We start from the raw sequence: 13,193 nt of genomic DNA, 5'->3' as shown, positions 1-13,193 counted from the left end.
TTGTCAGTGTAATCCTTTTATGTAGACTATAAGGCAAAAGGTATGTGGATTCCCTTGTCCATAAACCTTTGGTCTGGTGTGCTCACAACTTTGCGGCAACAGTTTTGTGTTTGTCTTTTTCCTGTTTTAACAAGGACGAAGCCAGGTCAAAAAAATGTAATGTTTTTTTTTACAGGCTTGCACAGAGCCCTGAACACAACCCCATCTGAAACCTTTTTAATTCAATTTCAACTTATTGTTATTGTAAATTGTTAGTAAATTAGTATCATGGACCATGGTCTCAGAACACTTCACATAAAAATGTACAATTACCATTCACAATTTAGTCCATATACAAGGCAAAATGAAATGCTAAATATAAAATCAACAACATAAAAAGAAATATAATTGAAACACCACAGGTTAGATTTGTTAAAGCAGGAAGGATAGTGCATAAAAACACAATAAAACAAAGGTTCAGAGGTTATGGATTTTAAACATGTCCATAATGATTTGAATTAAGAAATGTTTTAAGTCTGGATTTAAAAATGTCCACTGAGCCTGCCTCCCTAACGCTGGATGGAAGGCCATTCCAGAGGGAGGGTGCACGAAAGGCAAAGGACCAGTGACCAGCTGATCTTTTTTATATTTGGAATGTTTAGCAGACAAGCATCCATAGAACGAAGGGGGCGTGCTGGTATATGGTGTAAGTAGCTCACTTAGGTAGGCAGGCACAAGAGAATGGGAGGAACTGAATGGCAACTGCGAGCCAGAACTTAAGAGCCAACATCACCTCATTGATGCTTTGGTGGCTGAATGGGAGCAAATCCCTGCCAAGTTCCAAACTATTGTGGAGAGCCTGAAACCAGAGTAGTTTCTGCATTATGGCAGATTAATGCTCATGGCCTAAGATAAGTGTAGTGTTGGAGGGTCTACACACATTTGGCCATGGAGTGTATCTCCTCCGTGTCTCAAACTATCACAGAACCAAGCTTTATAATGTCCTACTTTGAACATTACTCTACTAATGTTAGTGACACACTCTTTTGTTCCACTCACAGAGAACCATGCCATGTCTTGTGCTTTTGCTTGTCTTCTTCCTCACCTCTGTCTTTCCACAGCTGAGGTGTTGCTAAAAGTGTTTGCTTGCTCCCTGCAATGGGGCAAATGTAAAACACACAGCACAATAGAAGTCGGGATCCACGCACCCTGATGCATTGTAGCTGAGCATGTCTTCTCTGCGGAGCCCTCTGGCACATTGCCGTCCTCTTTGAAGCCTCTCCACTATTGATCCTGAACATTAAAATCTAATGCATGCAGATGGAGCTCCAGTCAACACCAGCAGATAGGCCTACAGTATAGCTGCCACAAAGCCTTTCCCATTCAGAAACAACGGCTGTTCTGTTTTTGTCTGTGGATTTTGTTGGCTTTGTGAAAGCTACATAAATTTACGGCACTGTGAAGTTCCACTACAGCACTCAGTGGCATTGTTTTGTTGAGTGCATTGATGAAAGAAATGACCTCTTGGCTGATATACTGAATTGTGTTCATTAAAGAGCAACTGCTTCGCCTGAATAAATCCTCCTAGATCAGTCATTAGGCAGTGGAGCTTTTTAAAGCTCGTGATTCATGAGTCTAGTTGTGCTAATGTTGATGGGGGAATGTATCATATTACCTGAACCACATAATAGTTCTATGGGTTTCAGCTAGATTCAGATTTAAAAACATATGCCAGTATTTTAGACACAAAGTGGCACCTCACCAATTGTAGATTAGTAGATTAGAATATATATTTATTATATAATATAAACACACAGTACAGGCCAATTCCATGTGCATTTGTAGCTCATCCATTTTGTGTCTGATTGATCTGGTGTTGGTGAGTAGGAGGCTTGTCGATTGTTTTTTTTTTCAATCAAAAGTACACGCGATCAAGATTAACGTAAAAAATTGGCCGGAATTCTCGGAATAGAGAAGAACTCACTTCAGCAGGAGTGTTGCACCCTCAATGGCCCTGAACAATCTGCCACGTTGATACTGCTGTCAATGATGAATGCATACATGGGGATTTGTGTATTGTATATATTTGTAGGTTGCTACTGTACGTATGTATGTATGTATATGTGTGTGTGTGTGTGTGTATGTGTATGTGTGTATGTGTGTATGTGTGTGTGTGTGTGTGTGTGTGTGTGTGTGTGTGTGTGTGTGTGTGTGTGTGTGTGTGTGTGTGTGTGTGTGTGTGTGTGTGTGTGTGTGTGTGTGTTGAGTTGTGATAGGTTGTAACAGAGAGTGCTGCCAGAGTGTTTAAAGTAAATGGTGACGAGTGAAGGGCTGGTACAGTCATTAATGAGAATGAGTAGCCCTGAGGGACTCCGGTGTTGGTGGTGATTATACATAGTTTGTTTGAACAGTTATTTTACTAATTTACTTCTGTGTCACTTTGTCAAGTTTTAGAAAATAGTCCCTTAATAATGTTATCAGGGTTATCTCATCTTGAGCTTATGAGTGAAAATGCACAGAAAAACCTGCATTACAAACTGAAGGTGTAGTATGAAAGATGTCTGGTTTTACCAGAAGAATGTAATGAAAGGATGCAATTGGTTGCATAATAGGCAATGTTAGATTTTTTCCTAAACTAACGACTAAAAGTCTGAATGTTTCAGCCTTTACTGATTTTTGACGTCTCTTGTGAAGTTAATGGAAGTGCAATACTAAACTACAACTAATTAACTTATCAATGCTCATATTTATTTTAAAAGAATGCTAATACTTTACGTTTGAATATCCTTTGAAAGAGGGTTTGGACCAGGACCTTGATCCATGTCCCATGCTTTTTTCAGTACATCAGAAGAGTAAGGGAGCTGATTTTGCCACTCTTGAATCCAGAGAGTAAGTACAACCCAATAAAATCCATGATTGTAGCGTAAAGTTGAAAGAAAAACCTACATAATTTCAACTCTTCATGTTATAAGAGTGCCAAACACGGCACACTGAACCGATCCAATAAAACTCCAGACTAATGAAATTTCTTGAGGGTTAGCAGCTGTGTAAGACGGGTTGACCCACACCATCTGTTTAATGGTAGAGAAAATTCCAGGATACATTAGGTCTTTACAAAATGAATAATTGCCTGAAGCATGAATGACAAATTACATGAATATGCAGTGTGTTTGAAAAAAAGAGGAAAAAAAAAACACAATGTAAGTGTACTGGCTGTTTTAAATGTGAGTGGGTTATATTGACTGCTACTTTGTTTTGCTTTGGATGGAACGTAGACTTTGGCTTAAAGCTCACACACTGGTTGGTCAAAATGAAGTATCTGCTCAATTAAACCCTATCTAGATTCATGAAAGACATGCTGGACTAAAATGTCTAGTGGGCGTTAAGTGGCATTTGAGCTTGTTGGTGAGGTTGGCAACATTTTTGTATTGATAGCATTACTTAAGAAATCATTAAATGGCATATTTACACACAGGCCAACACACAGTCAGGCAAATGCTACACGATCATTACTGTTAAACTGTGACTGTGAGAGATGGTGACTAACAGGAAAACTTACGTAATTCACCATCTGCAGATCTCTATATAGCCTTTTTGACTACATAGATGGGGAGAAGCAAATGGTGAGAACTGTAAATAAAGTTAATCATTATTACTTTCTATCAGGTGCGAGAAAAAATGTCAGTTTGCTTGTGTTAGTCCAAGCAGATGGTGTAAAGAATTTTTTTTGCATTTATAATAGTCACAGATGAGATGAGATATCTTGTAATTTAGCAGTGCCAGAATCCTAAAAGTGTTGTTTTGTAAAGACAACCCCACCTCCACTCATCCAAATCATTGACATGTATAGGATCATAGATTTGGCCCATTAAAAGCCCATATGAGACTTTATTTTATATATAGTTTTAAACAGAGCAGATATAACTGCATGTACTGTAGGTGAGGTGATACCATCAGGGTGAACAGTGTAATTCTCTTGTCAATTTGTATAGCAAGGGATCTCTCCCTGAGCTTCACAATGCCCTTAGTAAGTAAAAAAATGACAACCCTTGCCCTGAGAGCCTGACTGGGAGCAGGGAACAACTCCCATGTGAACCTCATTAAGACTAAATGGAAGGGATCTGCAGCAGGGAAGCTGTGGGAGGAATCCAGTGTGCCATTAGTCCATTTGCAAATAGAGACTAATGAGCAAAAATATCATAGAAACTCTCTTTACATTAAGTTATGGGGAGTGGCAGTATGGTTAAACTATTAAACCATTACTCTTTTTTCTGAGGATTCCTTGGAATTCTTCTTACTTTTTTTCTGATTAAAACACCCCCAACACAACAGTTATGGGGAGTGGCAGTATGGTTAAACTATTCCTCATTTTTCTGAGGATTCCTTGGAATTCGTCTTACTTTTTTCTGATTATAACACTAGTGAATCAATTATTTGATTAGCCTTTAGGAATAGACTGGGTAAACCCTGCCCACGATTTGATTTCGCCCTGCAGCTCGATCTGGAAACCTGCACGTTTAATTCTCCTGCTTCAGTTCACAATTTTGCGGGAACCAATCACAAACTGGCTTATCTACCTGGCAACCTATTGGAGGGTTTAACACAATGACGATAAAAAGCGACCAAGCAGCTTCTTGTTTACATTCAACATAGCGGCCACCGAAGCGTAGCAACCCGTTGATGCTGCTGTTGCTTCTACGTCACCCGGATCATTGGTCTGATTGGTTAAAGGACTTTCCAGTTGTGTACAGAATCATTTGAACTATGCTCGTTGGTCACGCCAAAAAAATACTGTGCAGACTTCCCAGACCAATGCTAATCTCAAATCTATTGAGCTTGGCTTGGTCTGGTGATAGCCAGACTACTTGAGGTAGGTTTTTATTTAGTAATTTGTAAAAGAAAATAAAAACCTGTTATAATTCCTGCAGTAATTCCTGAATGGCTGTTTTTGTCCTTTCAATGATTGATACTACTTCTAATGTGTAGTTTGACATATTTTCAAGGAAATTAAAAAAAGAAAAACACAATGAAGCACACAACTGAGCAAACAAGAGTCATTTTGGAAACACAGCATGTAAAAAATAAATTGGGATGTTCCAAGCCCCTGGTATGTAGAGTTTGATCTATAGGAGAACAGTAGTGGGGCGATCCAGGCTTTTCTGAGGGATCTGTATCAGCCATAGAAAGCCTGATCCATTACTGGTCCTTTGTTTGTTTGCTCTGTGTATACCAACTGTCAAATATTCCTCATTACAACAAAATGGTTTCTCAACATGCCGCGCTGTGAAAAGATACACTGCAGAGCAGCATGGAAAAAAAAATAAACAGCAGTCAGCAGTTTTAATTACTGACATGTCAGTGTCCATCAGTATGCAACATGAGCAGAACGGCTTTGGTTAAATACACAATCCCTGTGTATCTATTTCAGCCACATTTCCAGTTGGATCTCACCTTTTTAAAATGCTGCTATTGGTTGAAACCTGCATTGCTATTTCTTTCTAAAGTTTCTTCCCACAACAAATCCACACGGACTCTTGTCTCTCCATCAATATTTCTGTATACAAACATCATTAATACACTTTACTTTAGACAATTTTATTACTTTTTTTAAGTATTATTGAAATCCATTATAGAAAAGCTCATTTAGAGCTGTTCAAATACATAGATTGCTTCACACAATGCAATGTAAGCCTACAGTGCACTTTGCAGCTCTATTATGTAGAAAAAAAAAGAAAAGAAAAAAACAATAGCCAGATTGGAATCACATTGTCAGATATTCACTAACACAAACAATTATCTTCTGGAAGGCATTTGATAGTAGAGATATTTTAGAAAGACGCCGGTCATTGCTTGTCATTGCACAATCATAGCCACAAAAAAAATCATCAGGGGTACCTAATGTTTTATGATTCATGCTTTTTTCACCAGCCCTCTGTGTCCTACAAAAAACAATGTGTTGTTCTGTGTTTAAATCATGTGGACTTGTCACCTTACATTCTCAGAAGACATAAAAAAGAAAACTATAGACTTTGCACCACATCTCTTATCCTAGACTTACTAGACTATCCTAGACTTAACTAGAACAGTGTTATTTTTGTTTTTTTCATATCTTGACAAAATATTCAAGATTATTCTTTTATGTCATGTTTTTGAGAAAAAGCAGAAAGACTATTCTGGTCTACAGCAACACAAGATATTACCATTTGTTTCACTGGCCTGACTCATGTTTTCTGATTTTACACCTGAGTGATGTAAAAAATTAACTACGGAAGATAAAAGAAACCTCTGCACCACTCTTAGATTTTGTTAAACCGTCCATTTGTTTCAGCTTTTTGTAATCATCACAGTGCCTGATGATCCAAAGGGACGCAAATGACCAGACTGGTACATTTAACATTAAACATTAAGGTCCAGTGTTCTAAGGAAAAGAGTTGCACTTTTGAACATTAGGATTTTAAGTTTTATTAACCGCTCAGAGTAATCAAAATATAAAGACACCTACAATCATTATATTTGGAGGAGCTAAGAACATTTAAATTGACAAAGTAAATTGAGCTTGCAGAGGGATTTGGATTTGCTGTCCATGAGAGTTTAGCTGGAACATGGTGTGCGGTTGAAAGAAAAAGTTCAATGTATTTGATTTAGCCTGTGGTTACCTAAATAACAGCCTGGAGGCATCGGCCCATACTTGCCGGCTTCAGGTGACTATGAACTCTGGAAGTCAATGATACTCAAGCTTTTGCGCTGGACCTGCTTATCCTAGACATTGGTAAGGTTCAATCTGTGAAAATAACTCTCTTTTCCACTTTCTTGTCCTTTCTTCACATGTACGTTTCTTAAAAAGTGCACCAAAGGTGAGGATCCTCTTGATATACAGCCAGCTGAGTCACTAACAAGGTTATCCATGTGGTCCCTATTGTTCAAGATTTATTAGCAGCAAATGTAATAAACTATCCCAAAAACCACAGATTTGGTGACCCTGAGGTGATGCTATCCAGCTCAGTTTGCTATTTTCATGCCAATCCCAAGATGCTACACTCCACACCGCAAAATAATTTATTTCCATCCTTTGTGGGCACTGCTGCAGAACATTTCTCCCACTCCACCCCCTACTGCTTTTGATGTTGCCACTGTCAGCTCTTGTGAAGTGTTAGACCTTAGAGTACTTCATATGCAAACTTAGATTTTGATTTATTTAGTGGCTAATTATGATTGCAGCCCTATAACAGGCTGCAATAGATCTGTTCCTGGCCTGGCTATATGGTGTGCTTATCGTGTCCACTCCAAAAAAAGGAACTACTCTAGTGTACTTTAAAGGGAGGATATGAAGAAGGACACAGTGAGTATTGTGTCCCCAGACAGCATGCATAATTGCAGGTTGCTATGCAACTGAAAATATTCTCCACAATGAATTAGCTCTCTAAGTTGAGATAGGAAATAATTTCTTTTTTTTGTACATCAATAAAATCAAAGTTGCATTTGCAGATGGCGGTATCAATCAACATATACAGCCATATGGAAACAGGACTTACATGATTTTACACAAATGCAATCAAGAAACAATGTAAGTTCCATTGATGGGGTAGCAGATATTTCTAATTTTTTTCAGTGTACTTTCTTTATCAACACTTTGATAATAATATAAGCCATTTTGGGCTATAAGCCCAAATGTATAGACAACTTACATTTTAAGTTCAATTGTGACTGCAAAGCATAATAGCTGTAACAGTTATGTTGTACTATTGGTGGAATTGTGCAATCCATACAATAAATGGTATTCTGCAGTCCCACAGTCTTTAGCTTAGTGTGAACCTGCTGTTACTGTAGTTGGTGTTAGTAGAAGATGATCTCACCATTAGGTCAAGGAGAGAGCACTTGGTTTAAATTGCTACATTTGGCAGCTTAGCTGTTTCTCACTGTTAGTGCAATGTTTTGCCAGCCTTTAACAAACTCTACAGATCCCAAAACCATTAGGACTGTCTTCAACAGATAAAGGTAGAAGCAAGTATGGAGGTAGAAAACTGTCTAGGGTTCTTGGAGAGGAGGTTGGGATGGATGCTTGGGCACACAACTTGTATGAATTTGATACTAGAGACTCAAATCTTTCCTACCATTTTTAATTATAACTTCAAGCTTTCCTTAACACTGGTAAAGTAGTTTTAGTTGCCTAAAGTTATCAAACATTAACCATAAAGATGGCAGGAAAGAAACCTGAAAATAATAATTTTGTATAGGCCTGTGGTCATTTTGGAAGGAACTGACAATTAGTCTTGCCTTTTAGGTATGTTAAGACTAATGCTGTTGTAACTGTTATGTGACACAATGAGCCAGAGTTGCAAAGCTAGACTTGTGTAAACATTGCACAATGTACTGTTAGTTGAGGAAGAGCTGTCTGACTGACTGACCTGAATTTGGCTCCTGACAAATACATCTGGTGCTGTGCAAAAACACATTCAGGTCATCTCCTCTGTATGTACATAAAAGTAGTCTCATTTTCCCCCTCTGCCACCAGAAAGGTTCGGGGAGGGGCTGTTGTTGCTGTTTGTGGTGATGTAGTCTCCACTTTTCTTTACTCATTACAGTGTTCACTCATCCAATGATTGAGTGCTTTCATTAGACGGCTTGTCAGTATGAAGTGACAGAAAGCATGCTGTGAGACAGGATAAATGAGATGCTGCAAAGGTCATTGGTCAGACTTAAACTAGGGACGTGTTTGTAGTTGTGTGGCATGTTTTTGCTTGCCCACCAGAGGTTGCCCTGGTTGTCATACTTGAATGTGTCATAGACTTCCTAACTGCCAATCAGATAGCCTCAATGCTAAAACTTTACGGCACTATAATGCCGTATTTTAACGTTTCTGAGTTTGTGGCAGGAAGCAGTGCATGCCGTTACCCAACCCTCCTACATATCCTTCTGGGATGTGAATGGTATTAAAGCACCAGTTCTTTCCCGGATTGTCCTATTTTTCTCTAAGCTAAAGTTTATGCCATCGGAGTAATTTGAAAGATGCTATAATCTGATGAAAGCGCTGCACATAGTGGCTTTTAAATTAAGAACTCAACAAAAAAGACCTCCACAAACTCATTATATGAAAAATGCATACACATCATAAAATTCTATATGCCTCAAGTCAAAAAACTACAGTGAGAACCACAGCCTTTGAATTTGATATCTTAATGATGGCTGAGTTGTGTAAGCCTTGTTGGAGCTATTGGTTCGGAAACCAGCAGCTCATTTCCTGTTTCTGTGGTGAGATGCAGCTAAGGTTTACCAGTCCTTCCCCCGAGGCAGAATGCCAGTCTATTACAGAAGCTTATTTTCATCCATCTTTCTGACATTGAGTGTCAAGCAAAGTTCTGGGTCCTGATTTTTAAATCTTTTCTGGGAATCATTTGGGCTTCTAGCCCCAAAACTTCACTGTACAATATCTCCCTCTACGAAGAATTTCTTAGGACTAGACATTATGCATTATTGGGCCCAAGGTAAACACAATTAATGTGTTTGTCATTGCAGTTGTTTGGGCTTGTCTGTGCATTTGCAGGTTGTCAGGATTGAGGTATAGTGCAGTAAATGTTGTCTGGTAGACTTTGATGAAAAGACAGGAAACTAAAACCTGCTGGCACACTTTGTCAGTGCCCACTGCAGGCATTAGATTTTACCTGGAGACTGATGTTATGGTAATAGATACGAGGGTGCAGCCACCAGCCAGGCCTTCATGCTATCGATTTTGCAGAGATATTTTCCAGAGTAATCAAAGAGCTATGAAATCCTTACTCCGCGAGTGCTCTGAGCTTCAGGGACCACAAACAGGATTGCTTTCTCTGGTGAAGTTGAGAGTTGAGTAAACCGATACGTCTTTCAAGCTAATGTACAAATACTGCTGTTGTAGTAAGTGGGGGCGATCCAACTGCAGTCTACTAACTTTGCAATGTGGGTCGCGATCTAGTATGGTTGACCAATTGTCCATGTCTGGCTTTACTGTACCGCTCCACCCCAGTCTAACACCCCATGTCTTCAGATAGCAGGTGGTGTTCAATAATGAGCTGCTAAACATGTTTGTTGGAGATCAAACATAAAACATGCAAGCATATAAGAGGCTATTGTAGTGCACATTGCATGATTAAACTATAAAAATCCATGGTTATGATTATTTAAACTATTCTTTAGTTTAAATAAACATAACTATGGATTTAATTACCATGTTGCATATGCAATTTAATATTGTAAGTCATCTTCAGATCATGGGTTTATGTCTAACGACTTATTTTAAGTGTCTGGTTAATGGCAATCTTCTCCACAATGTTGGCATTTGAGTTAACTCTCCAAGGTCCATTGATGGAGACTGGTTATGTGTAAACTGGTAATCGATAGGACGGCTAATTAATTCCACTTCAATAGACTCAGTAAATACAGTAGTGGTACAGTTGATAACAATGAAAACATTGTTTTTCAAATGTGTTCATTGAGCCAATATCACTTGGGATTCCCTTCATAATTGATTGAATAATTATTTAACAGAATGCCCATTGATTTTTCTGCAAGAACTGATCACATTTGACCCATTTGAAACAGGTAGTCCATCCATTTTACAACAAGTCAGTTCACTAGTTATGGGCAGTAACATTTAAAAGGCATCTGTTGGACTGAAGGAGCTTTGTCAATTTTGAGAAAGTTGAAGGTTTGATAAAAACACTATTGGGCTGCACTATGGGAAGTTTAGGAGCAGTTATTTTTGGAAAGTGACCAACACTGGAGACTAGAAATCAAGCTATCTCAGACTGTGCACCATTTTGACTGTTTTTGATTAAATCTCTTTCAATTTTAAAGAAGTGTGTTACTAAATTGCAGTGTATCCAGTGTATTGTTGTGTATTTTTGCTTTATATACAACAGAGAAACTACTAAAACAGCTGGGTAATGACTTGCCTTAATGCTAGCTGTCATTCACTGGTATGACAAAATGTGGAGAACACACTTGTTTGCTCAATTAAATCAAATTTATTCCAATAAACAAAGTTAAATGTGCTATCAGTGTATCAGTAATGTGTGTAGTGTATGGATGTGTGAAGGTGTAGCAATGTTAGTACACAAAAGTTACTCAACCCAAAGTCCAAACAAACCAAGCAACCTTGAGAAGGGAGAGAGAGAGAGTTACTGCCCAGGCACTCCTATTTATGGACATATGAGCAATCAGTTCATCCAGGTATCAATCATCAGTCCTTATTGGCCAATCCCCATATCCCAGTAACCAAAGGGACTTAATATGTCTTAAGGCCTGGGGCAGTCACACTAATTCAACAGTGTGATGTTGGTAGGTGGGATATAGCTCCAGTTTGGTTAAAATGACCTGTGTTAGTGAATTGTTTCCTGTGTTAGCCATTTGTTTCCTGCTGATGATGCATTATGTAAATTATGATTAGTAAAAACAGAGCTTGTTGATCAGTTAATGTGAGGCCTAAAAGAGACAACAGGGGATTCGCTCTATTCAGTTGATTCACAGCAGGGCACAAGTACCCACGGCTGTCCTGCCATCCTTTTTTACCTTGTTTTTATGAAAGTTTGCGCTGCACAGCGCTGGTTAAGGTCCAATGAGCATCTTATTAGCTGCAGTAAGAAAAGGAATACCAGGAGCCTGCAAGGGTTGACGTTTGTATTGATTATCATTCATTAGGCGACTATTCTTTAATTGTTTTTTATTTATTAACAAATAAGGCTCTCATACTTTCTGCTTTGTCCGGATCTGTATTCAAAGCATGTTTCACTCTTTAGCTGTTTTTACTTTGGCAGTCCTAAGATGGTCTTGAATACTGCTTACCAAATTTTCCACTGAAACTTACCAATTTTTATTTTGAAGTAAACCTTGGATATTTGTTTTCAGTATCAGGGCTTTACTGTACGTTTACATAAAAAATTTGGGTACAACAAAAAATGGTGCAAAAATTTAAATGGTACTTTAATGGTGGAGGAAATTTTATTTTACGTGAAACTACTTTCATTTTTTTCTACTCCAATCACAAACTTTTTTCACCTTGTACATGGGATTTCTAGCTTGGATTAAAGGTGCCCTGCCACACATGTCATTAGTGGTTTGTGGTAATGTCTGAAGTTCTACCATGGACTCTGTAATGTTTTTTTGTGAAAAAAGCCTTGGTTACCTTGTTTCAACCATTCTAGCTTGGTATAGAAAGCCTACAGTAAGACTTGATTTGTGCCAGTTCTCATTAATATTCAACAAGCTAAGTGGCTTCAATCTGATTGGCTAACAGCTAGCCAACGACAACCCGGCTATCAGTATCCTTTACCCAGCACAATCCGGCGAGCTCGTAAATAGTAATGAGCTCAGGCAACATGACATCAGACTGACCATCTTTTGGCCTGATTTCTCCTCTTATTTCTTTTCAGTGGCTAGAGCTGACAGAGAAGGTAGCGGATCATTTTCACATTCACCACATAACACAAACACATATGGACCTAACATAAAAAAAAAATGCAAGTAAAAACGGTTTTGTGTTGCATGGCCACCGGAACTTTTTTTTTCCTGCACAGAAGGATTTTTCATTTGGCTTGAATTAACTCCCAAGCGGAGTATTCCAGGCTGCAAATCGAACAGTCATTTACCATTCCTCTTGTCAGTGAGAGGTCAGCAAGGAGGCGATAACGTAGACACATGATGGTTTGTAAGATATGTACTAAATTGAAAAGCTGATACATTACCTGACACTGTTATTAAAAGGGGATATTTAAAGGGAATTAAAAGTATTTCACGTTCAGTAATTACCCCTCCCTCTCACCCTATCAATCTACAACATGCATGAAATGACTTTCATGCATTCACCATCAATAAAATTACAAAAATTTAAATATTTTTTTAATTAAATTAAAATTAAATTAAAATTACAAAAATTGAAACCGTAATATTAATGTTAAGAGTTAAAAGCTTAAGATGTACCCCAAATTCTAACTAAAACTATCCCAAGGCCTAAAAAGCTGACTGCTTTTATATTCTTTGTTTTGTTACTTTTGTTTGGTTGTTTTGCTTGTTGTGGCATATATATTGTATTTTTCATTCAACTGAAATCTGATGTAAAAAAAAAGAAGGAAATGGCATGTTCTCAAAATCATTTTTTTGTCCTTGGCTTCACTGCTGTTTCAGTACATCTAATTGGTCCATTCTGCCATTAGCAGGCCTTGCTCAACTCAAGATATCCTGTGTGA

General features: G+C 38.2%; 1 protein-coding gene across 1 annotated transcript in view; it reads left to right on the top strand.

The window, feature by feature from the left end:
- tmem132e (transmembrane protein 132E) overlaps positions 1-13,193 on the top strand; it is a 346,965-nt gene that overhangs the window by 136,117 nt on the left and 197,655 nt on the right. The gene's annotated exons all lie outside the window — the stretch shown is intronic.

Source organism: Etheostoma spectabile, chromosome 13, assembly GCF_008692095.1.
Source record: "Etheostoma spectabile isolate EspeVRDwgs_2016 chromosome 13, UIUC_Espe_1.0, whole genome shotgun sequence".
NCBI classification, from domain to species: domain Eukaryota; kingdom Metazoa; phylum Chordata; class Actinopteri; order Perciformes; family Percidae; genus Etheostoma; species Etheostoma spectabile.
Note: the sequence above shows the minus strand (reverse complement) of the source record. Positions and strands in the feature narration are given on the sequence as shown.